This window comes from Uranotaenia lowii, chromosome 2, assembly GCF_029784155.1.
Source record: "Uranotaenia lowii strain MFRU-FL chromosome 2, ASM2978415v1, whole genome shotgun sequence".
NCBI lineage: Eukaryota > Metazoa > Arthropoda > Insecta > Diptera > Culicidae > Uranotaenia > Uranotaenia lowii.
The window spans coordinates 27,349,904-27,366,953 of NC_073692.1; the positions used below are offsets into that span (position 1 = coordinate 27,349,904).

Genomic DNA, 17,050 nt, shown 5'->3' on the forward strand with positions numbered 1-17,050 from the left:
AGCGAAAATGCGTTCAATTTTACACTCAAGGCTCCATCAACTATTTTTTCTTTTGATTTTTGAAGTAAATGTATGTATGAAAATACCCTGAAATTTTGGTTTGATTCTAAACATTATAAGAAAATTGGCATGACATTTTCGGTGTCGTAATAATTTCGTATTCACACTTTATCTGGTAAGCTGACTTGAAAGCTAATGAGTTGAACTTGCTTTATGGATATTTAGTTGAAATATTTTTGAAGACTAACTCCTTTAGAACTTTAGCTAAAGTTTCATCATGTTCTGATTATATTTATCAAATAGTCCAACCGTTAAAAAAATGCAAATTTGTCTTGATCATAACTTAGTTGTCTTACAAGTTATTTCAGATCGGATTGTCTTATTTGAAAGCTTATGACCTGAACTTTCTTATGAAATAAAAGTAAAAATCTTAAAATCATATGATTTATGTTATCACAACTTCATACTCATGAAAAGACTAATGTTCTAATTTTGATTAACGTTCTGATGATAATCATTTGTGATATATTTGTTTAGCTAAGTAGCTATTAAGTGCTATTATTAAGCTAGAAAATAAGCCAATTCGATCTGAAATAACTTGTAAGACAACTAAGTTGTGGTCAAAACAAGTTTGCATATTTTTTTGAACGGTCGGACTATTTGGTGAAAATTATCAGAAAATGATGAAACTTTAGCTAAAGCTCTAAAGAAGTTAGTCTTCAAAAATATTTCAACTGAATATCCATAAGGCAAGTTCAACTTATTAGCTTCCAAATCAACAATTCGTTGTTTGATAACAGAGAAATACATGAAAGAAAAATGCATGTTTTAGAAGATTTATCCGAAACTTTTGGCCGTTACCCATACTACGGGCTGATCTCAAACTTTGGACGATGACTTAAGAAGCTATTTTATATATTTTAAGTACATTGCAAATTTTTCGCACAAAACAAAACAAATGAATTTAAATAAGTATTATCATCTGAAGACACCAAAGTCTGAAAACAACTTCTTTAAGAACTATGAAAGAAATAATGACAGTAAATAATCTCTTTTTTGCATCGGAAACAAACATTGATCGAACAACTACACTCACATATGACACAATCCAGGCGACTTTTTGACAGGTTTTTTTTGTCATAAATTGTTAATTTTCATTTTTTTTTTAGCCAAAGAACCACAACAAACGTTACATATTCGTAAAGATTAATCAATTACAGTACATGATGTGAGAAAATTGCTCATATATAAAATGCCTGTGTCTCGTAACGTTAACGCATATCTGTGTTTTTTTTTAATAAGTTGACTACCCAGGTGGTAAATCCCGGTTTACGGATTGTATTGCGAGGCACGGCGAGCCATCGCGTCGCCCCAGTTTGCTACTCTAGGTCCATCTCAAGTAACAATTTTAGCTTTATTATGGTCAGCTAAATTTCGTTTGGACTATAGCATTAATCTTCATAAAAAGCTAGAGCGCATTCTATAACATCAGCAGAACTCTAATGAAGCCAAATACAGGCTATTCAGGCCCTATCCTAGAAACGTCATCTTGACCAATCATTATGCTATAACATTTTGGGCACCTTAGCTCTTAAAAAGCTATCGTTAAACATGTTAGTAATTTTAGTTTTTTTTCGATTCTGTGAGTTCTCGGAGTTTTTTTTTTATTTTTTCCAGCGACCATGATGGTTGATGAATGATAATTGCGTTATTGATATATGATCTGGTAAATTTAATAGTCAAAACACCAATGTTTTAACCATATTATGAGCATCTTTTCTACTGCCAGTCAAGGTTTTAGGTAAAATGCGTTTGAAATAATATCTCAAAATAAATGCGCCTCGTCGAATCTGATGGTCAATCATGATGGAATTTATGGAAAATAGGCCTGAAAAAATATTTTCAAATGCTTGCATTGTGAATCCATTAACATTGTTACATTTGAACTTTTCGGTAACCACATTTATGTTAATTAGATACGATTCTAGCGATCTGGCAACATTTTTTCATTAAGAACCCATCCTTCCTCAACATTTTATTAGCGTGCATCGGACAAGCAAGGCAAATCCCTGACTGGAAAAACAATCATCGAAAGTATCTGTTCGACGAGTCGAAATCGTACGAAATCGGACCATATTCGGAAGGAATTTCCGACTGGGCATTGTTTTGCTATTTTGATCCGGAAAAGTTGGCGACAGCGTGAAGGAGGAAAAAATGACAGAACGTCATTACTAGTTCCGGTGGAAAAAGCGGTGGACGTGCCGTCGTAATCGAGTGCGTGGAAAAAATTAAAGTGGCCACAGAGGCCGTGTGCCGATTTGTCGTCCCAAGAGGGAAACGCGTGTGCTCCGCTAGGAGAAAACAAAGAAGGTAGGTTGAACATCAACCGAAGCGCAAGACGATTTTTTAATGATTCGCTTCCTCATAGGTGATTCGGCTTCTACACCTGGCCTCGTAACAACTTCACGGCCAGCAACTCAGGAACGACGAACGGAGAATCGCCTCACCAACATCAATCACAAAAGGGCCAAGTAAGTCAGCTGAAAGCGAATTAGAAGAAGGAAAAAAAATCCTCTTTTCTTCCCCCAATCAGGAAAGCCACGTGCTCATCCGGGCCAAAGCCAAACACCACGAGAAGATCATCAGAAAGGGGGTCGAATTTCGTGAGTACCCTTCGAATTGGAAAAAGCAGAAACAATAGAGAACATTAATTACACGCTTTCAGGACCCTCCTTTTTTTTACCACTACAACCTTGGGAAAAACTTCCTTTTCTCGAGCAAAACCCTTTTGACATTAACCTTTCAAATCTGATTTTGCAAAATCTTCGGCATTCACCACGTTACCACCAAACCTTCCACCCATCAATCACCAACCGTCTGGCGAGCCCAGCTGCAAAACATCCCCACCGGAACAAGCTGCACAGCTACGAGGGCCGCATCCTACGTTTGAGGTTAACCTTGCCAGGTGGTCGTTCATCAGAGGTGTCATGGAGGTGCTGGATCAGATTTCTATACCGGTCGCTTCCATTTCGCTACTCCAGTGGCGTGATTCCGGTGGAGCAATCACCTGCTTCGGTCGTGCACGAATTGCTACTCCAGTGGCGACAAAAATCCCGGGAAGCAGCAGCCGAGTCAGGTTGCCGAGGGGGTGTGCATCTTCTGGCAGCACATCTGTGCTCAATGTGGTCCCAGGCGACATCCGGTAGCATCGGGCACCGTGATCGGTGGCAGCCGCCGCTCACGGGACACGGGTTCAGCAATCACCGCAGGAGGAGAAAACCGCGGGAAGTGCGAGCAAGTTCAGGGAAGCCACCACCGCAGGAGGCGAAAGCCGCGTGTATTGTGTGTCGGATTCGGGTTCAGCAATCACCGCAGTAGGAAAGAACCGCGGGAACTGCGTGCTAGTTTTCAGTGTCAGCAACCTCCGCAGGAGGCGAAAGCCGCGGGTACTGCGTGTCGGTTTTGGGTTCAGCGATCACCGCAGGAGGAGAGAACCGCGGGAAGTGCGAGCTAGTGTCAGTGTCAGCAACCACCGCAGGAGGCGAGAGCCGCGTGTACTGCGTGCTGGTTTCGGTGTCGGCGACAACCGCAGGAGGTGAAAGCCGCGTGGGCTGCGTCCAGAAGCAGGTGGCCAGAACGACTGCAGGAAACGAAAGGCGCGTGTGCCGCGCTCGACAACAATCGTTTCAAACAAGAAAGCATCGGTCGGTACGACAGAGTCTTGCTACAGGTTCGGCAGCCTGAGCTGCACCACTACAGCTGCAACGGTATTAGAGGCAGCAATCGCATCGGCGGGAAGAATCAACTGCCACATGCTTCCGGTAGTTCCAGTGGCTGGATTATCAGATGTCTGGATGCGCTGGTCAGCTGGTGGCGGTTGTTAAATATTAATACAGTAAATGAGGGAATACTTTTTGAATGAAATCGGATTGGTTGTGAATGACCCGTGGAATAAACCATGTGTTGAAATCAAATTTCGCTGTATGACTTTATTTTTAAATCCAAGATGGCGGCTTCCGCTGAACTTTAAAATGTTGTAAATGACTTAAAATCATGCCTTCATTTGGGGAGCGATCAAACAATGTCTGTCCAACTGACGCTGTTGGAGGCGTTCTGTTATGTTATCATGTATTTTCTGATTCCCTAATCGTTTCGTGTGTTTGTTGTAAACAACGTTGGTGGATTTTATTCTGCTCAAAAAATTTCTGTTTATTTATGTGTTTTAAATTTTTGCCAAATTTACTCAAAATGAATAGACCTTAAATCTGTTCCAACACCTCGTTAGCTTTCCCACAGTTCTTGACCACACCCATCTTGTGTTTGTTTCCGTTTGGATTGTGCTGAATATTAATTAGTCAATTTTTTTGTGCATTCGAGTCTAGCTATCGATCGCGCTGTGAACCTCTTTTAATTTTTTTGACCGTCTGCAACAGCGGAAAGAAATTTAATCCACCACCGGACAGACCATTTTTTGGGACAAGAACTGCTGATGCAAAAATCACGCCACTTTACCTTCACTTAAGTCATTGAAGTCAATGGGAGGTGTGAAACTTTGTTGACCGAAATTGACAATCGCTGATGTTGCTGTTGGTACGTGTAACATTATTTGTAAACTTGCTGTTATATTTTGAATAAATGGATGTTTATTGCGTCGTTTTGTTAGATCAAACAGTTTTCCATATTACCCCTAGTATTTAATCTGAAGGTGCAACAAATTAAGAGCTATGAAAATAATCGCAGTTTTTTTCTTCACAGACCCATCCATAAATGGAACACACAGTTGGGTTAAAAATATCCCTTCGCTTCAGCATCTCGATAATGACGAACGCATTCCCAAAGTGTCAGGAATAGATTATGGCGCAGAATATGTGTAGTAAAGGTCCGTTATATTTCACCCGTAACTAACTGGAGACGATGACCATCAATCAGCTGCACGGAATCTGCAACAGGTGATTTGTTGAAATCGCTTTTCTGACCTATATTTGTCGGAATGGCTGCAATGACATATGGATGAAAGGCTTCTTCAGATGGCTCCTCGCGAGAGAGATGCCTAGAAGATCGAGAGATTGGCGCCAGTTGATCAATTTGACGACTGGACAGAAATATCCCATCTTTCATGTTTGCAAACTCATCATCATCTCATTTGATGGGAAATTTTCTAAACTCAGACCCAGACCAGTGGCTTCGGATGGGACAGAAGTGCTCCACCTTGAAATTGAAATAGATTGCCTATTGCAAAGCTATAGGTGTTAAAATTAATCAGCAACTAAATCTGATCGACAAGCAGACCAGAAGTCATTAATCATTAAATTTTCACAGTAGTTTGTCGTTGTCATTTTAGCGGATTAGAGACTTTGAGCAAGTTCAGGCTGATTTTCCAGTTATCTTTCTCGGGGCGCTAATCTTTTTTCTCGACAAAAAGTTTAAAAAGAGTTTTCAATAATTATTTAATAATCTCTGCCAAAAATGGGTGTTTAAATTGTTTCTGTCATTCTCATTTTCGTATTGTGTAATTTTCTATCTTTTTTGTTATTTTTGTCATTTTAAGTAGTTTTTTGTAAATTTTTGTCATATTTTGTCATTTTATTTTGTCATATTTTATGCAATTTTTTGTCATTTTTGTCATTCTTGACATTCTTGACATTTTTGTAATTTTTGTAAGTTTTGTCATTTTTGTCATTTTTGTAATTTTTGTCATTTTTGTCATTTTTGTCATTTTTGTCATTTTTGTTATTTTTGTCATTTTTTGTCATTTTTGTCATTTTTGTCATTTTTGTCATTTTTGTCATTTTTGTCATTTTTGTCATTTTTGTCATTTTTTGTCATTTTTGTCATTTTTGTCATTTTTGTCATTTTTGTCATTTTTGTCATTTTTGTCATTTTTGTCATTTTTGTCATTTTTGTCATTTTTGTCATTTTTGTCATTTTTGTCATTTTTGTCATTTTTGTCATTTTTGTCAATTTTGTCATTTTTGTCATTTTTGTCATTTTTGTCATTTTTGTCATTTTTGTCATTTTTGTCATTTTTGTCATTTTTGTCATTTTTGTCATATTTTTGTCATTTTTGTCATATTTGTCACCTCATCGTGATTTTTGTTATTTAGTTTACACGAAAAATATACAAATGCCAATTTTCAAACGTTTATGTTGATCATGTTTTTAAATGTTTTCTTCTATTATTTTAAATTCCTATTGAAATATAGTATATTCTGTCATAACTGAATGAAAAAAAAATGATTTATAATTTTTCAGCATCAGAACAAACACAACCAGCTCATGATGCTTCTGGTTCATTCAACTCATCTCAATTTAGTGGTTAGCAACTGAAGAAAAGCGTTTAATAGCCTTTGTTCAATTGAATCGAAACTCGCTTTCTCTTATTTCATTGCATTATCAAACTCTGCCAAAACGTTCATCAACCCAACTTTCTGTGTCACAGCTGGAAATCAAACACCTTTTCCGGTCCAAATTCAACGTTCGGATCGATTTGTGCATAGAAAGTCAACAGCCAGCCTGCCAGTCAACGATCCGAAATTCCCACGAAATATACCCAGACACACTTCAGAGGCTCAGCTAAATGGATAGCAACAGCTATAAGTATAAGAATAAACTTTTGGGGCCCGGGTAATTCGAGTGCCCATGTTTCTCGAAAGGCTCTCGTCGTTTTTTGCCAAGCCGGTAGCAAAAAAAATCTGCAAAACCGACACAATATTGACGGAAAAACGGCAAGACAAATTCGCTTCCTTCCTCGAGCTAGCTAGCTAGCTCGTTTTATTATTCTTTATTATTCTTTATTATTTCTATGTTCTAAATGAATCTATTAGCTGCTCCCGAGCTCAACATTTTTTTTTCAATTGCAGTCAGCCGATGACGAAGACGACAACGTATGGAAGGAAGGTTCATGAACTTGAACACACGGTTGATTTGCTAGGACGTTCCGAAAACGATACTAAATTTCGAAATTTACTTAGGTATTAGTATGTTCAAAAGTTGTACTGGTGATTCTTAAAAGCTTAATCAGCTAAATTACTTAGAAAACATTTTTGGACAATTGGATTGGAAGATACTGTGAATAGTGGCAATATAATACTTTTTGAAGTAAACACCAATAATCAACACGCCCCCAAAGAATTCGCCAACTTGAGACACACATTTGCCAGAGGGCCATAAACAATAGCGTTTGGCCATACGGATTTCAGGATTTATAGTCCTCCGCCCGGTTTGACCGTTAGCTGAGTAGAGTTCAGTTGAGCCAGGTCGTTTGGTCGTAAGAAAGACGATTTACTCGAATGTGTCGTGTGCCCGATGATGGGCAAAGCCGGAGTAGTAAGCACTTGTACTATTTAGTGGGTATGTACGTAGGAATTGCTACCTTCCTACTACTTAGTACACGGCAAGGTCGAAGGTCAAGTCTATTTTGGAATCTCAGTCGGGCCGGCGCTTTTTTTCGTTCGTATACATCTACGTAGTACAGTTTACGATTGCGGATATGCAGCTTAATTTCATTGGGAAGAGGATTCACATTTTTCAATGGTTGTGTCATCGAAGTTGCATTCGAGTAACTTACATTTTTCAAGTTCATCCAATATTTTTTTCATTTATGTTTTAGTTATCAACACTTTTTCGTGATTACAAACTTATTCGAAAGTTTATTGTTAATATTATAAAATCAAACGATGTCATTTTTATCCTCTCGATTAGTGACCCTGCATATAAGGGAAGCGACATCGGATCCCTCTTAAAATAAAATATCTGGCCAATATCTGGTTTTGCGGCTCAATGTTGAAGCTCTAAAGTGAACGATCAGTAAATCCAACAAAACAATATTGAACTTGATGCCCGTTGGATCGCGATAAACGGTAAGAATGACTTAAATTTTGTTAACAAACACGAACCACGAGAGCAGTGAAGAAAATTACATCTAATCCTAAATTCATATGAGCCTTTAATTCATTTTCTTGAACTACAACAGCAATCACAATACTCTCCTTGGTTTAGTTTAAATTAGAAAGCTAAAAGCTCCAGGACAAAAGCTCGGATCGATTGCAATCGATTTTGACAGTTCTCTTCTATCGATTGAAATTTTTGACGTTGCACACAGGAGTATTTGACCCCAAAACCTGGCCAAACCTCGAAATTAAAATTTAAAAAAAAATATTTTTTTTAGATTTTTCGGTTGTAGTTGTTGCACATTAGTATTGTCGATTTATAACCATCAGTATAGTGAGGTCGTAATGGCATAACACGAAACATTAATGTTTAAAAATTATAAATTTTGATTTTCAAAGTTTGGCTTAAACACATTACAGGCTGCGTAACATGCAGAATAATGTGACTATGAACAAAATTTCTTCTACAAATCTTCAGTTCCAGTCTTATCTCAACCAGCATCGTGATCGGACGTTTCCTTTGATCTATTAGTTGTTTTGAGAAAGTCTTTTGTTCTTTGTTCTTTATTTTCTCGCTCGTGAAGAGTTTTCAAGGTTGACGAAATAACCTAGAAAAAAAAGTAGAGTGTGTTTGAACGTTAAAAACCAGCCTCGTCGCTATGGCGACAGAGGGGTTTCGTAGAGGAGACGATTTCCCAGCTCTGGGATCTTTAATCGCAAATCGTGGCGAAGTTTGCTACATTGTTGTGGAATTCGATAAAGGAAAAGCGGAAAGTGATAAGAAAAATTTTTCCTTGGCCGATGTATCACCATTCCTAATTCATCGATCCATCATCAATTCAATTGGAGATGTGGAGGATTCACGTACAGAACAAAATGGCGCACGTATTGTTCTAAAAATAAGAGGCAGATCAAAACGTGAGAAACTACTTCAACTGTCTCAACTGGCTGATGGTACCCGGATCAAAACCTCCGAGCATCCCTCGCTGAATTTTTGCAAGGTAGTGATTTTTGCCCCGGAGGTGAAGAGCGTTGATGATAAAATCATTTTGGAGGAGTTACGAGATCAACACGTGGTACAGGTAGACCGTATAAAAAAGAAGGTGGGTGAAAAGCTAGTCAACACCGATAGCATTGTGCTGACTATTAGGCAGCAAACGGCTCCGGCTTTTATAAAATTCGGATTTACAAAAAAACCAACACGAACATATTATCCCCGTCCTATTCGCTGCTCAAAATGCCTTGAGTATGGCCATGTCGCACACAAATGTGAAAAAAGTAAAAAATGTAAGAACTGTGGAAAAGATTTTCATGGCGATGAATGTGCACTTCCTCCTGAATGTATTAATTGCTCTGGTCCCCATCCCGTTACATCTTCCTCTTGCCCTGTTTTCAAATCTGAAGCAGCCATCGTAAAAATTAAAATCGATAACGACATTCCCTACCCCTCAGCTCGCCGCATTTATGCTGAACGAAATGAACATAAATCATATTTAGATGCTTCAAGAAATATCTCTAATCGATTAAACGTTTCCCAAGTTGTCCCACTTCCTCTCCGCCAATGTGGTTGCAAATGCTCTTGTCAATCTCAATCTCTTCCTCTCGCTAGTTCAATTGATTCACCAATAATAATTAACAAGTCACCAATTGCTCTCTCGAAAGTTATTGTCCCTCTCACTCAACCAAAAAGCTCTGAAAACACTCAACATAAATCCCAACCTATTCCAACCGCAAGTTCAACTGACTCATCAATTACTACCAACAAATCTCCAATTGCTCTCTCGGAAAATCTTGTCCCTCTCACCCCACTAAAAAGCTCTGAAAATACTCAACCTAAATCGAATACGAATATTGTGATATCCGAAACTAAACAAAACCCTAAAACTAGAAGAAACGATCAATACTCTCCGAACATAAATCGATCAACAAATTCACGATCTCCTGTGAAGAACCCTCTTTCACCTAATAGCAAGGAACCACCTAGCAAACATATCCGGAAATCTAGTCCAACAATTGATTCTCGCAGTGATGCCGATATGTTCGATGATGACGTTGATGATATGTTTATAGATAATATTTAAAATGTTTATTTTATTTAACTTTTCTTTTTTCATAACTTTCATTTTCAACATTTTACAATGGAATTTGAATGGTTTAAACTCTCATCGAAATGAATTAAAGCATCTTATTTCTGATTTTAACCCAAATATCATAGCGTTACAAGAAACTCATCATAAAAAATCCTTTCAATTAAAAAACTTTTTTGTTTATGACAAAAAAGGTGTGGACTACAACTCAACTTGGGGTGGAGTCTCTATTGCAATATTAGAAAATATCCCACATGCTCAACTACCTTTAGATACACAACTACAAGCTGTTGCAATCCAAATTTTATATCCTTTTAAATTAAGTATAGTATCCCTCTACCTCCGAAATGGACATTGGAACAAATCTGAAATTTCGAATCTAGTTAAATCTTTATCACCACCTTTTTTAATATTAGGAGATTTCAATGCTTGTCATCCTGATTGGGGAAGCTCTGAAGCAAACAGATCTGGAAATATTATTTCAGAAATAATTGACGAAAACGATCTGATTTTATTAAATGATGGCTCTGGAACTCACTTCTGTATAAACTCAGGAAATATTTCTAGTATAGACTTGTCAATAGGCAAAGGAGAAAAAATAATTGATTTTTCATGGAAAGTTTTAGACGATCTATATGAAAGTGATCATTTTCCTATAATGATCTCCATTGATAATGAAAATATAAACAGTATAAATAGACGTTCTAATTGGGTTACAAAAGCAGCAGATTGGAATACTTTCGAAAGAGTAATTGACGAAAATCTTCCAGCAGGGGGCTCAGCGACAATAGAAGAAATAAGTAGTATTATTTTTGATGCAGCCCACCAATCTATTCCTCGAACTTCAGAAATCCCTCCTAAGAAAAGAGTTCCTTGGTGGTCAGAAACAGTTTACTCCGCTATTAAGCGAAGAAGAAAAGCTCTTCGGGCTCTTAGGAATATTGGAAAAGATCATCCTGAATATGCTAGTTTTCTCGAAGAATTTAAAAAAGCTAGATCCGAGTCACGTAAAATAGTGTGGAACGCAAAAAAAGAATCATGGGAAACTTATACTTCAACTTTCAATTCTGACACACCGCCTTGCGAAATGTGGGGGCGTATTCGAACGCTTCGGGGAATCAAAAAAACATCCAAAATAACGATCATAGAAACCACTGAAGGACTTACTGATGATCCTTTGAAAATAGCCAATACACTTGCTGAATGTTTTGCTGAGAACTCTAGCAGTTCTTCTTACGATTCCGAATTTTTAGTTTATAAAAATATTAAAGAGCAACCAATTTCTTGCAATTTTTCTGAAAATGAATTATATAACAATCCTTTCTCTATCGAAGAATTAATGATAGCTCTTGACAAGGGCAAAGGTAAAAGTTGTGGGCCTGACAACATAAATTACTCCATGTTGCAACATCTTCCTTTTCATGCAAAACACACGCTCCTTAAAGAATACAACCGTCTTTGGACAGAAAATATTTTCCCTCAAATATGGAGAGAGTCACTCGTTGTACCTATCCCGAAACCAAATAAGATTCATACTGACCCTAAAAATATACGTCCCATTTCTTTGATTGCCTGTCCTTCCAAAGTAATGGAAAGGATGGTTTCTTCCCGACTTGCATCAGAGTTACACAAAAGAAATTTGATAGATCCACGACAATTAGCTTTTCAGAAGGGTAGATCAATGGACGAACATGTAATAACACTGATAGGTGATATAAAAGAGTCGTTTAGGAGAAGACATATTACCGATGCTGTTTTCCTAGATATTTCGAAGGCCTACGATGTAACTTGGCGTTTTTTGATACTCAAGCAATTAAAAGATTGGAGAATTGGTGGAAATATGTTTCGATTCGTTAAAAATTTCCTTCAAGAGCGTACTTTTAAAGTTATAGTTGGTAATTGCACGTCGGATACCAAATTATTAGAAAATGGTGTTCCTCAAGGGTCGGTTTTAAGTGTTCATCTGTTTTTGATAGCAATCAATTCTGTATTTAGGTACATTCCACGTGATGTTAAGATTCTAGTTTTTGCAGACGATATCGTTTTGTATGTATCCGGAAAAAATGGAAATTTATTGCGGAATAAACTGCAAAAAGCTCTTACCAAAATAGGAAACTGGTCTAATCGCTCAGGTTTTAGGATTTCTCCAGAAAAAACGGTTGTTATGCGTTTCACAAAGAAAAAAACTACTGTCATTCAAAATATCTTAGAATTGAACGGATCCCAACTAAACAATGTAGAAGAAGTTAAATGGCTCGGAGTAGTTTTAGTACCTAATTTGAGCTTTTTACCATTTATAAAACAAACTGTAATGACATGTTATAAAAGATGTAATATACTGAAAGCAATATCAAATATAAAAACTGGAGGTCAATCTAATGTAATTCTTAACATAGGGAAAAGTATTGTTTTTAGTAGGCTTTTCTTTGCAATTCCTGTATTAATTTTCTGTAACAAAAGTCTTTTAAAAAAGCTCGAAGTAATCTACAATAAAGTTGTTAGACTAGCTATAGGAGCCTTTTGCTCTAGCCCAATCAAAAGTATTATGGCTGAATCAGGTCTTCCACCTTTTGAATACGCCATGCTGTACAACACTGCAAAATTTTTCATTAGGTTTCAAAATGTTGAAAATGAAAATGTCAGAAGAGTTATGAACTACTCTATTTTTATAACAAAGAAACAAGAATTAGAATTTCAATTAAACTGGGTTTTACCACCTTCGGAAAACTCACAAAAATACTCATACAAATGGAGTTCAACACCTGCTAGAATCAATTGGGATATGTTAGCTTACCGTGATAAAAATTTACCAAATATTGTCATCCAGAAAAATTTTCAAAAAATTGTAGATCTAAATTTTCAAAATCATTTAAAGTACTTCACTGATGGCTCAAAAACAAGTAACGCTGTTTCTGCAGGACTTTTCCATCCCCAAAATTGCATTTCCCAATCCCTTCCACTTCCTAACTTCATTAGTATTTTCTCCGCAGAGGCTTTAATGACAGTATTAAAAAAAATTGAAAATGCCACCTTACCACACGTCGTATTCACTGATTCCGCTAGCGTTTTGCTAGCTGTTGAATCATGTGACAGTCGACACCCCTGGGTCCAAAATATAACAAAAATTGTCCGAGAAAATATGCATATAGACTTGTTTTGGGTCCCTAGTCATAGGGGCATTTTTGGTAATGAACAGGCTGATCTTGCGGCTAGAAACGGATTGACTCTAGAACCTTCCTTAATTCCTACTCCTAAACAAGACATAATTAATGAAATTAAAAGAAAAGTTGGCATTCTATGGGATAATGAGTGGACAAATACAGCAGACAATAAACTTAGGGAGATAAGATGCACAACACGCCATTGGGAATACAATACCACGTCAAGACGAGAAGAAGTTGCGATTCGACGTTTAAAAATAGGACATTCATGGGAAACTCACAGATCCTTGATTGATAAAAGCGACATGAACTGCGAAGTTTGTGGAGTAAGAAGAACCGTTAAACACCTTCTATTGGACTGCAAAAAATACGAAAGTCAAAGGCAAGAATGCGAAATTGGAACAACGATAGGCGATATTTTGGCATACACCCCAGAAGCAGAACAAAAACTAATAAAATTTATAAAATCAAGTGATCTTATAAAAAAATTATAAAAATCGGAATATTGTGTTAGTTTTAAGGCTTTATGTAATTAATTTTAAGTATTTTATAAGTTAAGACTCGAATGAACACTAAGTGTTTAAAAAGTCTCAAATAAAATTAAAAAAAAAAAAAAATCTTCAGTTTTAATATTACCAATGAAATGGGGCTGAAATTGCGATTATTACTTGATAAACACGCGCAGTAGAGAAGCTTAACAAAATTGTGTCATGTTTTCGAACAAACTTATATGTTTTTTTTTTACAAATTAGTGTTTAAGTTTATCTTCCGGGCTCCGCCGGAAAAAAATTCACATATCACACTAATGCTTATAATCTCCTCAAACATGTCCAAAAGAAAAATCCTGCGCATACTTGCGAAATAGAGCTATTTTCAATTTTGAAATTTAAAAATTTGAGCGTATTTTGTCCCTTATTTCGTTCCAAATAGCGAGTATGTCATGCAATTACTTTGTGTTATACAATCGTTTTTTATTGGGTTTGATTTGTTTGTTAAAAAATGGTATTTTTCTCATTTCTGATAGTTGATCGGCTTGTTTGCTTCGAATTTGCATGAAAACAAACATTTTATAAGGGTGCAGCGAATGAACCGAAAAGACCAAAATTATGAAATCTGAAATTTTGGTTAAAAATGAGTTGTGTATGCTTTCAAACAACGAAAAAAAGATTTTCAATCATTTTAAAGAGAAAAACAGGTTTTGGCCAACTTTTTCCATAGAGTACTCCTATGTGCGTCGCTTCTCTTACATGTAGGTTCACTAGTCTGAACTAGTGAATATCTAAGAACCATAATCAATGATCTTCCAAATCTGTCGAAAACTATCCCTTTCTGTAAGCCGACTTCTGATTCTCTCAGAACTTTAAACGTTAATTCAAAACAAAGATTTCAAGTGGTTATTTACCAAAATCGGTTGAAAATTGAAAAAGTTATGGTCACCATAACAGTAATTTTTGCATTTTTCAATAGTTTAACGAACTGCAGTGTACTTATCTTAATATAGGAAAAATTTATCATGCCAAGTTTGAGTTTGAGTTTACATGCCAAGTTTGAGAAAGATCTGACTAAAGGAAGCGATTGCTCTTACCGCAAGCGTGATTGCGATTTTAAGGTATTTGGCTCGGGCGGAGCAAAAATATTGGTTTTCATCGATAACCTTTTTTCTTCATTTTCTGAATAATTTTCTAAAAGCCTACGCTGATACAAATATTTTACTCGAAGACTGCAACACGATTGGAGTTATTTCGGTTTAAAGATTGTATTTTGGCCGAAAATTGTCGTCGAACATGCAATGAATACAAAATATGTACAATCTTTGAACCGCAATAACTTTTTTTGTGTTAACACCAATCGTGTTGCAGTCTTCCGATGAAATATTTGTACAAATTAAGGCTTTGAGGAAATTATTCAGAAAAAGCAATCAACTGGTGAAGAAAAAGTTATCATGGAAAAACCAGTATTTTTTCCTCCCGACCACCCGACCGACCCGACCGACCTTAGAATCGCTTTCATGCTTGATCCTTTAGCAACCCTTCCCCGTGGTCAGATCTTTCTGAAATATGGCATGTAACCTTCTAATGATCTAATGATTGGCATGTAGGGGAGATAAGGGCATAAAGGCCACCTTAAAGAAAACGCTTATTTAACCATAGAGAACAGCTATAATATGTGAATTACATCATTACTTCGTGTTCAGATACTCAAATTGTCTATTTCCTAGTTGACTGAAACTTAAAAAACTTGATAAAAACGTTTAAAAATGCATTTTAAAAAATTTTGCCAAAATCTGAAAACCAGTCACTGTAGTGGCATAATCAGAACCCCCCCCCCCCCCCCCCTGGGCAGTATAAGCACCATTATTCGAGGCACAATGAGCGTTTTCTGCCAGGGAATCTAGCAGCGAATTCGATTAGATGAAGTCAACTGAATAATAGAGCTACAGCTCGACTTGTTTCTTCTGACGATTTGGCCTATTGGTAAGGTGTCGGAGAGGTTATGAGTAGACTCGAGTTCGATTCCTGGTCAAGGTGATTTTTTTTTCATTTATCATTCATGATCGATGCATTTTGCACTAAACGGTGAGGCGTAGATTCATCAAACAAAGCAATAACAAAATAATCTAGGTCTGTTTGTAGAATTCAAAGGATTAACACATGCTCATACATTATGTTTCTGGTGTTTTATTTGACGGATGATGCTACTAGCCGTATAATGTAACAATAAAAAAAATCAATCATGAATGGTATGTGAAAAAAAATCCCCTCGAACAGGAATCGAACTCGAGTCTACTGATTACTTCTCCGACACCTTACTAATAAGCCAAATCGACAAATAAACAAGTCAAGCTGTAGCTCTATTATTCAGTTGACTTTATCGAGTTCAATTCGCTGCTAGAATATACGGCAGAAAACGTTCATCTTGTCTGAATAGTGCTCTGTTCGCCCCAGGTCAGCAAATTTAAGTAAAAACGCATTTTAAAATGGATTTAAGTGAAAAATCTAAAAAATTATGATGGTGAAAATTGCGAATCAATGTGTAAATCTTGTTGAAGTGCGTACATTTCAGATCAAGATGATTTAAAGGTCTAAAAAGCTTATTTAGTGGTGCTCAAAAATTATAATATTTTCGTCACTTGAGAACCTAGCTGATTATTATTCAATATTTCTGTAAAGATGAAAAGGATATTTCTTTTTTGGTGAAAATTTATACTATAGGTAGTACGAAGCAAATCCTCATGAAAATTTGTTTACGAAAATACGTACTTTTGTAGAAAAAAGGAGTGTTTATTATGCCCTGGGTGCTCGTTATGCCCTTATCTCCCTTAAACTGCGGTTCGTTAAATTGTGGTAAATTTATCATATTTTTATCAATTTTCAACCGATTGTGATAAATAACCACTTAAAATCTTTGTTTTGAATTGACAAAGAAAATCAGATTTTTTTAATGTCACCATCGAGTCTAAAAATGTTGATAAAACTTAATTTTCCCAAAAAAAAAAAAATCGAAGTAATCTTCAGTTTTCTTAGTGTAAAAATTTTGTAAGCTAGTGTAATTCAACACAAAATCATTGTCGTACGATATTTCAATTTTTTGTTTATTTCCACATACTGTCAGAATTATATTTCTGTAGTATGATAGGTTTTTATATTTGTTTAAAAAAAAAAGTCACGATATCAGCCAAACCGCTACGTTCGAAATTTTCGGTCTTGTGTTGGAATATTCTGTTTTCCTGTTTCATGTTTCTCTAACTCTTGCAATATCCAGTTGAAGCATTCTTGGGACTGATTAATCCATTCTATATTTATTGACGATTAATCCTGAATGGAATGAAACATGATTACTTGTGAAGTAGAACCACGTAGAACTATCTGGTACCAGCTGGATCGAAAAAAAATGATGCGTACTACTGGGTCAC

The 17,050-nt window shown here is 36.4% G+C and overlaps 1 long non-coding RNA gene across 1 annotated transcript; it reads left to right on the forward strand.

The window, feature by feature from the left end:
• The first annotated feature begins 2,246 nt into the window (after positions 1-2,246).
• Positions 2,247-3,058, forward strand: LOC129744063 (uncharacterized). Its single transcript, XR_008736796.1, has 4 exons — positions 2,247-2,370; positions 2,429-2,531; positions 2,594-2,663; positions 2,726-3,058. It is a non-coding gene; the product is annotated as an uncharacterized LOC129744063 (long non-coding RNA).
• The last annotated feature ends 13,992 nt before the right edge of the window (positions 3,059-17,050 follow it).